At 34.5% G+C, this 17,337-nt stretch overlaps 1 protein-coding gene across 5 annotated transcripts in view; it reads left to right on the forward strand.

Annotated features, from left to right (window-relative positions):
- Nucleotides 1–17,337, forward strand: part of KIAA0825 (KIAA0825 ortholog) — a 372,960-nt gene that overhangs the window by 30,802 nt on the left and 324,821 nt on the right. Inside the window, exon 3 of one of the 5 annotated variants that reach the window (XM_046668256.1) lies at nt 11,853–11,896. The exons of the other annotated variants lie outside the window; for them this stretch is intronic. The gene's annotated coding sequence lies outside the window, so the exon portion shown is untranslated. The remainder of the gene's footprint in view (nt 1–11,852; nt 11,897–17,337) is intronic. 5 annotated transcript variants of the gene reach the window in all.

Here is a 17,337-nt window from a genome sequence, read left to right on the forward strand (position 1 = left end):
ATACAGGAAAACTGGAAAACGAGTGCTATAATGACAGCATTAAGCCCTCATACATCAATAATCACCCTAAATGTAAATGGATTGAATTCTCCAGTAAAAAGATACAGTGTGGCAAGATGGATTAAAGAACAAGACCCAACAATTTGCTACCACCAGGAAACAGCTCTCAGCTCCAATGACAAACACAGGCTCAGAGGGAAGGGGTGGAAGACGATACTCCAAGCGAATGGCAAACAAAAGAAAGCAAGTGTCTAACTGGGAAAAAATATTTGCAAGTCATATATCTGACAAAGGCTTAATATCCATAATATATAAAGAACTCTTGCAACTCAACAACAAAACATCAAACAACCCAATCAAAAAATGGGCTGGAGACATGAACAGACATTTCTCCAAAGAAGATATACTGATGGCCAATAGGCACATGAAAAGATGCTCATCATCGCTGATCATCAGGGAAATGCAAATCAAAACTACACTAAGATATCACCTTACAACCTGTTAGAATGACAAAAATATCTAAAACTAATAGCAACAAATGTTGGAGAGGTTGCAGAGAAAAAGGAACCCTCATACGCTGTTGGTGGGAATGCAAACTGGTGCAGCCACTATGGAAAACAGCATGGAGATTCCTCAAAAAACTAAAAATAGAACTACCATACCATCCAGCCATCCCACTACTGGGTATTTATCCAAAGAACTTGAAGTCAGCAATCCCAAAAGTCCTATGCACCCCAATGTTTATTGCAGCACTGTTTACAATAGCCAAAACGTGGAAGCAACCTAAGTGTCCAGTAACAGACGAATGGATAAAGAAGATGTGGTACATATATACAATGGAATACTACTCAGCTGCAAAACAGAACAAAATCATTCCATTTGCAATAACATGGATGGACCTTGAGAGAATTATGTTAAGTGAAATAAGCCAGCGAGAGAAAGATAATCTGTGTATGACTCCACTCATATGAGGAATTTAAAATTATGGACTAAGAACAGTTTAGTGGATACCAGGGAAAAGGTGGGGTGGGGGGTGGGCACAAAGGGTGAAGTGGTGCACCTACAACATGACTGACAAACATTAATGTACAATTGAAATTTCACAAGATTGTAACCTATCAATAACTCAATAAAAAAAAAAAGAAAGCAAGTGTCACAATATTTATATCAGACAAAATAGACTTCAAGATAAGACAGGTAAAGAGAGACAAAGAAGGGAGTATATAATGATCAAAGGGACACTCCATCAAGAAGAAATAATGCTTACAAATATCTATGCACCCAACACAGGAGCACCAAAGTTCATAAAGGAACTATTAACAAGCCTAAAAGAAGATATTAAAAGTAACACAATAATAGTAGGGGGCCTAAACACCCCACTCACATCATTGGACAGATCATCCAGACAGAAAATCAACAATGAAACAGTGAAATTAAATGAAAAGCTAAAATAGTTGGACTTAGACATATATAGAACACTCCATCCAACAACAGCAGTATACACATTCTTCTCAAGTGCACACGGAACATTCTCAAGGATAGACCGTATGTTGGGAAACAAGGCAAGCCTCAATAAATTTAAAAAAATTGAAATAATAACAAGCATCTTTTCCAATCATAATGCTATAAAGCTAGAAATTAATTACAAGAAAAAAGCTGAGAAAGGGACAAAGATGTGCAGACAAAACGACATGCTATTGAACAAGCAATGGATCATTGAAGAAGTTAAAGGAGAAATCAAAAAATATCTGGACACAAAGGAAAGTGATAACATACCATACCAACTCATATGGGATGCGGCAAAAGCCATATTAAGAGGGAAATTCATCACAGTACAGGCACACCTTAACAAACAAGAAAAATCCCAAATAAGCAATCTCAAATTACATCTAACTGAATTAGAAAAAGAACAAACAAAGCCCAAAGTCAGCAAAAGGATAGACATAATAAAAGTCAGAGCAGAAATAAATGCTATTGAAACAAGGCAGTAGAAAGGATCAACGAAACAAAGAGCTCATTCTTTGAGAAGATAGATAAAGTTGACAAACCCCTAGCCAGACTTACAAAGAAAAAAAAGAGAGAAAGCTCAGATAAACAAAATCAGAAAGGAAAGAGGAGAAATAACAAGACTCCACAGAAATACAATAGATTATAAGACGATACTGTGAAAAACTATATGCCAACAAAATGGATAACCTAGAGGAAGTGGATAAATTCTTAGACTCTTACAACCTCCCAAAGCTGAGTCAAGAAGAAACAGACAATGTAAATAGACCAGTCTCAAGGAAAGAGATTGAAATTGTAATCAAAAGCATCCCAAAGAATAAAACCCCAGGACCAGATGGCTTTCCTGGGGAATTTTACCAAACTTTCAGAGAGGATTTAATACCTATCCTTCTCAAGCTATTCCAAAAAATTAGGGAAGACAGAATACTTCCTAACACATTCTGTGAGACCAACATCACTCTGATACCAAAGCCTGAGAAGGACAGCACACAAAAGGAGAACTACAGGCCAATATCGCTGATGAACATAGTTGCAAAAATCTTTAACAAAATTTTGGCAACCCGAATTCAGCAATACATCAAAAGGCTCATACATCATGATCAAGTAGGATTCATACCGGGGACACAGGGATGGTTCAACATCTGCAAATCAATCAACGTGATAGACCATGTCAACAAATGGAGGAACAAAAACCACATGATCATCTCAATAGATGCAGAGAAAGCGTTTGACAAGATCCCACAGCCATTTATGATAAAAACTCTTAACAAAATGGGGATAGAAGGAAATTACCCGATCATAATAAAGGCCATATATGACAAACCCACAGCTAACATCATACTCAATGGGCAAAAACTGAGTACCATCCCCCTGAAAACAGGAACAAGACAAGGATGCTCGCTATCACCACTCTTATTCAACATAGTACTGGAGGTTTTGGCCAGAGCAATTAGGCAAGAGAAAGGAATACAAGGAATCCAAATAGGGAAGGAAGAAGTAAAACTCTCACTGTTTGCAGACAACATGATCTTATACATAGAAAACCCCCCAAAATGCATCAGAAAATTAATAGAAATAATTAACAACTACAGTAAAGTTGCAGGGTACAGAATCAAGTTACAAAAATCGCTTCCTTTTATGTACTCCAATAACGAACTTACAGAAAGAGAACTCAAGAATACAATTCCATTTGCAATCGCAACTAAAAGAATAAAGTACCTAGGAATAAATTTAACCAAGGAAGTGAAGGACTTATACAATGAAAACTATAAGACGTCACTGAAAGAAGTTGATAATGAGATAAAGAGATGGAAAGAAATTCCTTGCTCATGGATTGGAAGAATAAACATAGTTAAAAGGTCCAAACTACCCAAAGCAATCTACAGATTCAATACAATCCCAACCAGAATCCCAATGACATTCTTCACAGAAATAGAGCAAAGATTCCCAAAATTCATATGGGGCAACCAAAAGCCCCAAACTGTAAGGCAATCCTGAGAAAAAAGAACAAAGCTGGAGGTATCACATCCCTGACTTCAAAATGTACTACAAAGTCATGGTGATCAAAACGTCATGGTACTGGTACAAAAACAGCCACACAGATCAATGGAACAGAACTGAAAGCCCAGAAATAAAGCCACACATCTACCGACAGCTAATCTTCGACAAAGGTGCCAAGAACATACAATGGAGAAAAGATAGTCTCTTCAATAAACGGTGTTGGGAAAACTGGACAGCCACATGCAAAAGCATGAATGTAGACCACTATCTCACGCCATACGCAAAAATAAACTCAAAATGGATCAAAGACTTAAGATATGTCCTGAAACTATAAAACCCCTGGAAGATAATATCGGTAGTACACTCTTTGACATCAAACTAAAAAAGATCTTTTCAAATACCATGTCCTCTCAGACAACGGAAACAAAAGAAAAAATAAACGAGTGGGAATTCATCAGAGTAAAGAGCTTCTGCAAGGCAAAAGAAACTAGAATCAAAACAAAGAGACAATCCAACAATTGGGAGAAAATATTTGCAAATCATATATCTGACAAGGGGTTAATCTGCATAATATATAAGGAACTCACACAACTGAACAATAAAAAAACAAACAACCTAATCAAAAAATGGGCAGAGGAAATGAACATTTTTCAAAAGAAGATATACAGATGACCAATAAACACATGAAAAGATGTTCAGCATCACTAATCATCAGGGAAATGCAAATCAAAACTACACTAAGATACCACCTTATGCCTGTAAAAATGGCTGTAATCACTAAGACTAAAAATAACAAATATTTGAGAAGGTGTGGAGAGAAGGGAAGCCTCATACACTGCTGGTGGGAATGCAAACTGGTGCAACGAGTATGGAAAACAATATGGAGATTACTCAAAAAACTAAAAATAGAACTATCATATGACCCAGCTATCCCACTACTGGGTATCTACCCAAATAATTTGAAGTCAACAATCCAAAGTAACATATGCACCCCTATGTTCATTGCAGCACTGTTCCCAATAGCCAAGACATGGAAGCAATCCAAGTACCCATCGACTGATGATTAGATAGAGAAGATATTGTGTGTATACACACACACACACACACACACACACACACACACACACACACAATGGAATACTACTCAGCCAGAAAAAAAGACAAATTCATCCCATTTGCAATAACATGGAAGGACCTAGAGGGAATTATGCTAAGCGAAATAAGCCAGTCTAAGAAAGACAACCACCAGATGATTTCACTCGTTTGTGGAATATAAACAAATACATGGATAAAGAAAACAGTTCAGTTGGTACCAAGGGAAGGGGAGTCGGGGGTGGGCACGTGGGGTGAAGGGGAGCACTTATGTGGTGACAGTCAAGAAACAATGTACAACTGAAATCTCACATTGACGTAAACTATTATGAACTCAATAATAAATAAATAAATAGAAGATGTAGTTGTGAAAAAGTACAAATATGTTTATCCATACAGAAAATAACCACCCTATAAATGTCTGTGATTAGACTAACATTGAATAAAACAAAAATAAGCATGGCAGTGTATACTTTCTGGATTTTAGAAATTTTGAGACTGAAGAATTAGTTTGTAAATCAACTTTAGTGTCCTACCATAGTATTAAATACTTTTGTAAAGATACCCTCTAAATTTTGGTTGCAGTTTCTTCAAAATCTATTAGAAATCTTTAATCAAAGTGTTCAACAAATGGAAGGCAAAAAATTTCAGTTTATGTGAACTTTTTAGAGAACTGCAATTATTGAAAACAAAACTTGCAAATAGGAAGACCTTGACCTATATCCCCATGAAATCAAAGAAGAAACCAAACAAATTAAACAGTGAGAGTGCAAATGATGGACAAGATTTAATTGTGAAATTTCATAATTGTTTTTTGAAATACCTAGACTTATGGGGAAAGTATCTTGATGGAGTTCATTTTTTAATTAAATAAATTTATAATCTGTTCCAGAATGAAGTTAAACTGGGAAAGCCTGCAAATTTGCAGTATCTTAATTAAGCAAAACATTAAAAATAATCATAAATATTTATTTGATGAGTTTTATCTCTTTAAAATTTTGATCAAAAAAAGCACTTTGTGGGGCTGGCCCCGTGGTGTAGCAGTTAAGTTCCTGCACTCTGCTTTGGCAGCCCGTGGTTTGCCAGTTCAGATTCCAGGCACAGACTTATGCACTGCTCCTCAAGCTATGCTCTGGCAGGCACCCCACGTATAAAGAAGAGGAAGATGGTCATGGATGTCATGGATGTTAGCTTCAGGGCCAGTCTTCCTCAGCAAATAGAAGAGGATTGGCGGTAGCTGTTAGCTCAGGGCTAATCTTCCTCCAAAAGAAAAAGAAAGCCCTTTGAATGGATGCCAAAATAGTAGTACCTTTGGAAATATTTACCTAAAATATTTATGTATTTCATTATTAAAAATTAAAATAGGCAATATTTACCACTAGCAAAATTTGCTCTGAACTTAATAAATTTACCAGGTAGCTTAGCACCTGAGTATATAGAAGAGTTAGTGGAAAGCATCAACATTTGAAATTTACTAACCATAAAATGTAACTAGGAAAAATATAAAAATAATTCAATCGCATTTAAAAAAATACTTTCTTCAGAAAGATATCTGTGAGAGACAGGTACAACTAAGAAATTGGTGAAAATATATGAATATGTATAATGAATCATCTGTATATATTTTTAATGTTCAAATTTTATATTTTTTACACTAATGAGCACAGATATAAGAGTTTTTTGAAAGAATTTTATTTTTGAAAACAATTTTGAATATGATTATTATATAGATCCACAAATAAAATAGAACCACTTAATTGGTTAGTAAATATACATTTGAAAGTTATATAGTTTTAATTCTTTTCAGTACACTTTTTACTCTAAATAAATGTTCTGGCTTGGATGATAAATTGTATAGTTCTTTTATGTATATATATTTCATCCCCTCCTTTTCAAATTCCACTTCCCTTTTTCCTAATGATTGCTTTGTGTTTATACATGACTATAATTCTTGTATTTCAAATTTGTTGTTCCTAAAATGAACACCCCATTTTCCTCTACAACTCCTTCCTCTTATTTTTCTCTTTTTCTCTTGAGTATGACTTTTCAGTCACTTAGAGTTAAAATTTTGCTGTAAGATAAACACTGATTCTCCTCTCTCTTTTACAAAGATCATTCTGGTGGTAGGATAGAGAATGAGTTACAAGGAGATGATGCAAAAATCGGGAGACTCTTTAGGAAACTGTGGCACTAATCCAGATGGTGGAGTTTGAAACTACACAGGAGCAACATGAGGAGATGGATGGATATGAAAGATGAGAGGGAAGACTAATCATTTGGCTGTGGGATTGGCGACAGAATGTTGGAATATGAGAGATGACTCCCACATTTCTAACATGAGTGCCTAGGTTGATAGAGGTGCTATTAACTATCATAGGGACCTCAAGAAAAGGAAGAAATTTCAGAGGGGAGATATTAAAATTGTTTGGGGGCATATTGAGTTTGAGGCTTCTGTGGGACATCCAAGGAAGTTATCTGGTATGGAGTTGGGTAGCTAGAACAGGAGCAATTGCAAGATTCTGATAACTGTAGGAGGAATTCAGGCCTAGCTTAGACAGGAAATGTTCCCAGAAATATTTTACCATTTGAAACTTTTAGATTCAAGTTTAATAAATTAAACTTCAAAGATATAATAGTCCTTACTGTAGTTTTGCCAGCTAACTTGTATTCTAATACGCCTCTACAAACTTATTTTCATTATCCATTTTCACTCTGACTTCTTTGAAGTTTCACATTGTGTGTACAAGGGCACATTGATGAGTACAGAGTGGACTTTTTAATATCTTGTCAAGAACATCAGTTTTATTATCATTTGGCACTTAGTACTGTTCTGGAAATTTGACTTTGAAGTTGAGTCAATCTAAAACAATTAAAAAAAATCTCTTTAGATTTCATTCTTAGAACCTGTTTCTCAATGATATCTGTGGGTAAAATTTTAACTTTTGTGCATTTTATTTTTACTTACTAGCTATTGCTTTTCATAGAATGTAGTCTGTATCTTTAGATTTTATTTAGTAATTAAATCACCTATTTTAAGTAGTTTTCCCCCTACAATCTGTGCTTCCGCATTATCTCCTGTATGTTCGTTTTGATCCCTCAGCTTTGGTGTATGATTCATCTTTTAGCAGAAAAATGCAGGGTTCTTTCATTACAATTACAGTCATTGCCCTGATAATCCTGTGAGTCAATCTATACAAAACAAGAAGCTCATATCAAACTCCTGGCAGGTTTAGTTAAAATTAAAATGCGTGCTCAACTGTAGAGATTGTCAAGTGTGGAAATAATATTTGTCCAGCTGGACAGCTTTCTTTTGTAGTTGCTAAATGAAAGTTGAGATTCTGTCTGCTCCTTGAAAGCTTCTGTGTCATGAAGGTAATTTGGACTGTTTGTGGTTTGACAGGGATTATTAAAATCAGATGAAGTGAAGGGAAGCAAGTGTGAGAAAGCAAAATTGACACTGACACTCTCTATTATTTGCAGCTTGGATCATGATGACTATGTTGATATGATAGATTCACTGTTGAGATATGTTAAGTAGCAAATAAAGTCAAAAGCAGGTATAGTGATGGATTTTTGGATTTAACATGAAGATATCCAATATTTACTTTCACTGATTGCTTTTTAAATAGACTTTCAGGTCACTTCATATGAATTTGTTCATAACCAACAACAAATTATCCTTCTATTGAACTATAGATTTAAAACGTATACTGCAAAGGCAATATAACAGAAGATTAAATATTAAAGAAATAGATCACATGATTAAAATAGAATTTTAAAACTAGAAGCGTCCTTAAAGATCATTTTTGTCTAATTTCTTTTTTTTGTAGATGGAAACTAGAAAGAGTTTTAAGGTATCACTTTTAAATTTTATGCGATAACTTAAATGTTAAATCCTGATTTTTCACCACAAGTATATTTTCTTACCTTTTCACAATATTTTTAAAAATGGTTTAAGTTGTTGAAAGGCATTTCAAAATGGTTTAAGCCACAATTGTGGATAACTTTTTTCTATTTAAAGATAATACACAAATTGTTATTATAGTTATATGTTGCCTATAAATAGTATTACCTACATTGATGAAGTAAATGCCTTCCATAAATATGATTTTCTAATGAAAACGTCCTTAGTAGGGGGAATTATAGCTAGAGGACTATTCCAAGATGTCAAAGACATTTATATTAGAAAAATATAATTAAATATGAGGAACTATACGTATAAAACAGGATAAAGAACCTGGAGTTGTCCTATGCGTTGTGGAAAACCTTCAGTGGTATTTAAACAGGGTAGTGAAATGATCTAATTTGGTTTGTAAAATGAGAAGTCTAATGCCTGTATGCAAAGTAGACACGAAGTAGGTGTCCTACAATTCAGTTCAGTTCAGTTCTAACACCACCTGGGGTTAGCGCAGACCCTACAAGTTAAAGGCTCAGTCCCATGAGACTGCCCCACTTCAGACGTGAGCTGCAAATGGAGTCTGCAGGGGAATCCCACTTCTGCCTGGTTGACTACAAATTTGGGGGTTCCCACAACCACCCCTCAAGTTCAGTGGTTCCTTAGAATGACTCAAAGAACTCAGGAAAGCTCAGTACTTCTGATTACAGCTTTATTAGAAAAGATACAACTCAGAAATGGCCAAATGGAAGAGATGTATAGGATAAAGTAAGGAAGGGGTTGGGGGGACAGGGGACAAAAACCAAATATGTGTTTCTTATTTTACCACAGAGTGTGAGTCTCGGAGGCCAAATAGGAAGTTTTTCCTTTTTTTTTTTTCCAGCAAGAAATAACATCAGATTTGGGACACTGGTAGCAGAAAAAAGGAGAAGTCAAATTTGAGAGCATTTGGTGACTATTTAAGATATTAAGGAGAGAAAGAGTCGAAGAATTTGGTGATTGTTTAAGATAGGGCTCAGCAAACTTTTGCTGTTAAGGGCCAGGTAGTAAATATTTTAGGATTTGTGGACCGCATATGACCACTGTAGCATATTTTTTGTTTGCTTTTTATTTTTACAACTTATTAGAAATGTGAAAACCATTCCTAGCTCACAGTCCATAGAAAAAACAGACTGTGCCACAGTTTGCTGACACCTGATTTAAGATACTAGGGCAAGGGAGAGGGAGGTTAGATAGGTGGTGACCCTATAAGGTAGGAAGAGAAGCCAATTTAAGGAAAAGATTTTGAATTAAATTTTGGACATTTTGAGTTAAGGGACCTTTGAATCAGCAAAGTGGCATTTTCTAGTAAATGCTTGGAAATATGGAAGGGGGTTTTAGAAGAGGAACTAGGGTTAGAGATACAGACTTTGAATTTTCAGCATTGACATAACAGGTGAATGAGGTTACTCGAGAAAAGCATGTAGAATAAGAGAATCAAGAACTCCAGCATGAAATGGATAGGAACAGAAGGAGAAGAAAAATTTCCCTATTCCCCTTCCCAAGTCAGGCAAGGGGAATAAGGAAATTTGGGAAGACTACAAAATGAGAGCTCATAAGAAGAGATTTTTTTGAGGTCTGAGGAAGAGAAAATCCAATGAATTAAAGTAAAAATTTTTAAATATTAAAATACTTTAGGAAAAAAAGCAAAATAAATCTACTATGATAAAATTGCCCAAGGAGAAGCAGTAGCTTTGAATGAAGAATGCTCAGGGAGAGTGTTTAAAATGAGAAGCAGGTCTAGAGAGAAGCCTGTGGTGAATATCAGTGTTTCATGGCAGAGATGAGAGAGGAGCCAATCAAGATGTTTATTAGTTTAATAGAAACTACTCTGGATAATTTAAGCAAAAAACCAAAAAGTGGCTGTTGGGCAGTGCAGCAGGGAGAGAATTTATTGTGTGTATCTCATAGAACCAAAATAAAACTGTATGAGCAATTAGTCAGAGAAGGGCAGGAACTGGACAATTATAGAGGCCTCAGCCAAAAAAAATTCATGCACCTTCTCTTGGGAGGCTAGAATTAACTAGATTGGTTTACCACCACTGGTTCCCTGTCCCTGCCTTCATTCCAAATTTCAGAGTTCATTCAGTATGCACCGTTCAGCTTAGGTCAGATGTCTAACCCTGGATCAATTAGTTATGACTAGAAAAGCTGGGTCCTCTAGCATAGAAGTGGACCACTATTGTACATCTGTATACCATATATCAGATAAAAATGAAATATTATAGCTGGCCAGCCGCCCGAAGTGGGGACTCCTACCAGGAGCCCGTGAACAAATGGTGTGAGAGACAAGAAGAGAACTAGAAAGCCATAATACTTAGGAAGATTTACAAGAGAGGAGACAATTTGAAGGAAGGAGCAGCTATCAGTACCACATAATACCGAGATTGAGTATGATAGGAACTGAAAAATATTTTGTCAGTTTCAGTTTGAGGATAGAGGCAGAAACCAGATTGCTCTGGGTTGAGAAGTGAATGAGAGATGAGTAATGTTGGGAAATACGGACTGCTATTTTGAGATGCTGGGCTATGAAAGGGAGGGATTCCTAGGAAGGGGTTTTGTTGATTTTTAAAAAGCAAGAAACTTGAACATGTTTATAGTCAGTTAAGGGGAATATTGATGATGTAGGACTAGTTAGTGATGATTGATGGAGCAAAGCCCTGAAAGTCATAAAAGGCTATTTCAATGGATAGATTTAGTCATCAAATTAACGTTAGGTTAATTAACAATATTATCAAAATTTAGGAGAACAGTATCACATTAATATGACTAGCTAATTAATACTATTAACAACATTTTAGGAGAAATTCTTAAACTCTTGGAACATACTTTAAGAACCCTAAATCTTTTAGAAGCACCCATTTAGATACAAAGTGCACGCTAAGTTCAAATCATTCTTATCTAGTTATTAAAATAGTTCCTTAAAAATGTAATTGACATCTCATAAGCTATGTTTATTATTATTCCCAGTTGCTACGTAATACAGCTGCCTTTTAAAAAGTGCTCCATAACTTAAACTTTCTATTAATGCAGATGTACTATTTCTATTAATAGGATTAATTAATAGGATTTTACTGTACTTAAAAATTCATTAGTTAATCATAACCCCATGATTTGTGACATTATTTAGCTCTAGTCTCAAAATATATAATTTTATGATTTTTAAATCATTTGAAATGTGAGTGCCAAGTTATAAAAGAATGCTGCAATTAAAATTCATTTTCAGTTATCTTGATTTCACTGTTGTGTTAAAGCAAGAGATGACTAGGATTGCATATTGAAGATTATAAAGAGTTATTAAAATGAAAATATTTTCTAGAAAGAGAAGTGCACTGAAAAGGAAAGAAAGCAACGTCAGATTTGGTGAGTAAAGCATATGACAATTAATTCTGTTTGCTTGTCAAGCTACAATAGTGTGTTCTGACTGGTCTTGTCAATTTCTACTTCATACATACACATATATAAATTACTAATAGAGGAGTTACAATGAAGTATTTTATATTTTATCGAAAGGGATTTTAATAGCTGTAGTATTTTAATATGAGTATTTACTGTATGTGTATTGAGATTCTAGTCCATATAATTATTGTAATCAGAACTTCCACAATTATTAGTAGAAAGTATAGCAGTCTATGGGGGAAAACTTAATATATAACTGAGAGTTGAGAAAATAAATTAAATAAATAACAAGTCCTTTATTTCCTAATATGAGACTTTAATGTATAAAGTATTTTAAATGACTACTAACAAATTGATATCCATTTGGTTGTCTCTCAGTCTTTGGGGGACGCTAAAACATTAAAATTTCAACTCCCAGTAAAACAAAATTCTTTTTGGAAATTATGTAGGTTTCATAATGAAGGAAATTTATAATGGTTCTAAGGAAAGCTGTTAAATATATATGGCAGTAAACAAGTCAACATGTATAAGAGGTAAAACAATTTTTTTTTAAGTACAAATCTCTACAGACAGGCAGTTTCTGGCTATGTGATTGAGGACAGCCTTTGAAGCAGTCAGAATCCCAGCTTTGCTACTTCCTATGTACTTGATCTTGGGCAAGTATGAACCTCTCTGTGCCTCGCTTTCTACATCTTTAATATGGAGATTATAATAGTACCTATCATGCAGGATTATGGTAAGAATTAAATGATTTCATATATATATAAAGTACTTAGAACAGTGCATGGCCCATATAAATACTACATAAGAGTTAGCTGTTATCATTAATATTATTACTTTTTAGCCATTGTATCTTTAATCCATGTCTCAATGAATGAGTTCACTGAACTACATAAAATTTTCAAGATTTAGTAAAAGTTAAATTTTGAATTATATAACGTTGGCAGGACTTTGTGAATGATAGAGGAAGACTACTTTCTGACTAGATATGGATGGAAGAGTATAAATGAGCCAGGCCTGAAGAAAAGGCTGGTCCAGGTTTAAGAATAACAACCTGGTCAAAGTTTCTTTTCACTTTGCTTTTTTTATCAAAACAGCAAGTCAAACCAAACCAGCAATACAAAGAATAATACAAATAATATAAAGAATAATCGATCAAGGATACATGATGGCTATGAAGGTGTGATTCCCATGTCACCCTTTTCCTTGTGGAGGCATGATATGCAAAGTCATTTGATCTCAGACATCTTTTCTTGAGTGAAGAGTGTGCCAAGTCAGAGGAGCCGAGAAACATGGGCCAGCTGCTTCTCAGAATATTTTAGGGAGCTAGAGGTTTGAGGGTGGAACATCATCTTGCTGCCTCATATTTCCTCTTTTTACATTTTATTTCTTGCTAAGCTATAGATTCTGCTAGAAGAAACATCAGAGCCTGAAAATCCGTTCACCTCATTTTATAAATGAATGTGAGCTCCACTCCTTTTGAGAGACTGAGTGACTTACTCAGTGTCACATAAACATTAGCAGACCAGGATCAAGGCTCAAATCTTTTGGTTCTTGGGTCAATGGTGTTTAGAGTTAAATGTATTTTATTACAGTGAATCTTTTTTTTTCTTTTAAAGATTGGCACCTGAGCTAACATCTGTTGCAGTCTTCTTTTTTTGTTTTTTGTTTTCCTTTTTCTTCTCTCTAAAGCCCCCCAGTACATAGTTGTATATTCTAGTTGTGCTATTTGGGACACTGCTTCAGCATGGCTTGATGAGTGGTGCCATGTCCGTACCCAGGATCCAAACTGGTGAAACCCTGGGCCGCCAAAGTAGAGCGCATGAACTTAACCACTCGGCCAGGGGGCCGGCCCCACAGTGAAACATTTTGAAACTAGTTCAGTTATATGTGGAGCATATAATTATTTTTAGTTAATCAAAATACCCCACTTCCTTACCATGCTCATTAACAGTGTTTGGGTTAGACAGTGGTGTTGAACGGTAGGATTTCAGACAAGCCAGAGCTGGTGGACACATTAATTCCATGGTCTGTCTGTGGATCTAAGAAGGCATATGACCCTCTTCACTGGGCTTTTCCAGAGAAGAAAAATCACTCAGTCCGAATGTTTCCCCTTTACTAACTAAAGTTCAGCACAGACTTTTTCCCAATGATTGGTTTTTCTATCTTCTTTCACTCCTTTTTAAGCATGTATTGGTTGCTCATAAGAAGAATGATACTCTGGATTTTTATTACTGACAAAACAGAAAAAAGATTAAATAAGGACTCTAACCATTATATATGTTTAAATAAAGAAAAAAAGATCCTAGGATAGAAAGGTATCATTTTAAAATATGTTAAAGGACAAGTGAGATTCCAAAATTACTTTTGTGGGCTTTCTTTTGATCACATAAGGTATGATTTTTTTTTATCATTTTGTTGTATTGTTTTCTGACAGTGCTTATAATATGTTCATGTTTTATTATAGTCAGTGTTCTTAGGAATTTATAACTCAACTTTTATAATTTGCCTAGGGCCTAAACTTGATCTACAGATGTTTGGCTGAGATGTAATTCTTCAAACATAACTCATTTTTAAAAGGCAATAATTAATAATAGGTTGGCTTTTAATACTTGTTTGAAATATTGAGCACTATTTTTTTAATCTTATACAAAAATTGATCAGAAACATTACAAAAGAATGAACATTTAAAAACAGTATTATGGAATAGCAATTTCAAAAAAAAAGTTACAGCTTCCATTTTTGATTGATCATAGATTAGGATGAGAGACTTTATTCAGTACGTCAAGTTATTATTATCTCCTTGATGACAATTTAATAGTTGGAAGTACAGAAACGTAAACAGAATGTAAAGTTGTATCTTGACCCACAGCTTCACAGCCTCTTCCTTTTTCCCCCTAAATTTTTTAAAGGTGGTTCTACTTTTTCTGAAATACCACTGAAGTAATTGCCAAAGTACATTAGTCCCTCAGTAATTTACTTTTCTGTTGTTGAGGTCATAGTTGTCTTTTACTTAAAGAATAGCAGTGACCTTTCTACTGGCTCCCTTCCTTGTGGTCTTATTCTTTTTACTGTCTCTGCTCCTTTATGATGCCCAACACAGTGTCAGATACACTCTGGGCCTGAGGAGTGCATGTAAGGAAATGGGAGGATTGCTGCCTGTGCTCATGCGCATTTAGTGCATGCTTCTTTCTTACCACAGTCCTGCAGGGATCACTGCCATTCTAATGAGAAAACTTCTTAATTCAAACTTTAGCATCACCTACCGCAGTTTACTCTCCCTCCTTTATTTGTTTCTCATGTTGGTCCTGTGCATCCCTATTCACTCCAGTTAATTTTCTTATCCTGTTAGTTCTATTTTCCCATTAAGTTTTCTCTTATGCTGTCACACAGCATCTTAAACTTGCTGCGTCTTTACCTACAAAGGTGACCCTTATTTCTCTTGTCCTTCATCACTTTATCATCATAGATATGGAAATGTCACAGATCTATGCAGGTCACATGAAAACTCTGAACCATCGTCATTCTGGTACCCTATCATTGTTATCAAATGACATTTCTTTAATGCATTCTTTCTGTTTATTGATTAGCTTCTATACTGAGGTTAGAGAATATCACACAACCATGTAGACTGGGAATCCTTCAAAATCATGGTCACTAACCCCAACATGTTTCAGTCCATTATTATTTTACTCTAGAACTGATTTTCAATGAATGACACAACACACACATTCAATATCAAAATAATACAAAACAACAGATTTTCTTTTAATAACATTTGCAGGCACGAATACCATAAAATAATGCAAAAAGTTTGGTGAAATGGTCATAGTCAAAGATATTTAGAAATTATGTAAGTTTTGAGTTAGATTTTGAAAGAAATTAGAAACATGAATTGGCAACAGAGAAGTATTAAGGTTAGAAGATGTTTTAAATGAAGACAGAAAATGTAAAATAAAAGATCATAAGCCCCCTAAGAGCAGGGGTAGTTTCTCTTTTAAATATCTTTTTCTGATTATATATAAAAGAAGAACTTATTACAAAAACATAGGAAAACACTAATTAGAAAGAAAAAAAATAAAATTCGACCATAGTCTAAATATCCAGGGATAATCATTTTAACATTTCGGTTAATACTGTTTCCACAAAACAATGTTTTGTATGCCGTAAGTGATGCATTTCTCAAGAGACCAGCACCCTCAAGTTTGGAACCAAATAAATCTGGGTTCAAACCCTATCTCTAACACTGGTTGGCTGTGTAACATGGACATGTTAGTTAATCTCTTTGGGCCCAAGTTTCCTCCTCTGTAAGTGAGGATAATAGATATTTTGTAGAGTTATTATGAGAATTGAGGACGATAAGGTATGTAAAGAACCTTCTACATAGTAGATATACAACAAGAGATATGCAACAAATCTGTTATTGTCTTTTTGCTGTTATATTTAAGCTGATTTCTATACCTAATTTTTAAGTTTTGAATTTGTGGTGTCTGAATTAATGCTGCTTTGTAGTATTGACAAACTGGACAACTCTAAACATAGTAGTAGTATATAACTTGTTTATTACAGAGAGGTTGGCTACAAACAAATTTACTAAGTTTGGGTTCTCTAAAAGAATGCTCAGCCAATCAAATCTTTTCATTACAAAAGTCAAATTTTATTTTCTTGCAACAATTTTTGAATGACTCATCATTTGAAGAGTTGCACTACCAAAATGATTCAAAAGTATGGAAATACATAAACTGAATTCATTATCAGTAATGTTTTCCATTGGATTTAGAAATGGCTATTCTGATAATAGCTATAACTAGTTGAGCTGCTAGGGAAATATGAAGATGTCACACTCTTAGATTATATGAAAATATTGAGGTTTTGGTGTCCTAAAGAAGTATAACTTCTGATGGACATAGAGTTTTCTACTGTTTAGCTTATAGTTTTTGTTTTCTTTAGCCTGATTTCAAATTAATCTTTATTACAGCACGTTATAGGTAAAGTTTAGTTTTCAAATGAGAAATTATACCTTTTATTGCAAGATAGTTTGAAAGAGGAGAGTCCAAATTTATGCGGATTTTGGTATTTTAAAAGGGCCCATCCATGTTTATTCTGGTTTGGAATTAATTTGAGTTTACAAATGACAAACTTTGTTATGCTGTATAGTTTTATGTTAAAATGTTTTAGTTGTGTGTTTTCCTTTTAAAATAAAATCTCTGAAGAAAAATAAAAGCTTTATCCCAAGACTATGTCTTTCAAGTTTTGGATAGGACCTATGAGAAATCTTTGGTTGTTTCAGTATAGGATGATAAATTAGCACATCTGAATAATTCAAGATGAAGAAGTCCATTAATGTTGTGGTCTCTACAAAATACTTTAGACAGTTTTTCAAGTATTTTGGATTTATTTATTTT

The sequence above is a fragment of the Equus quagga genome, chromosome 7 (assembly GCF_021613505.1).
Source record: "Equus quagga isolate Etosha38 chromosome 7, UCLA_HA_Equagga_1.0, whole genome shotgun sequence".
NCBI classification, from domain to species: domain Eukaryota; kingdom Metazoa; phylum Chordata; class Mammalia; order Perissodactyla; family Equidae; genus Equus; species Equus quagga.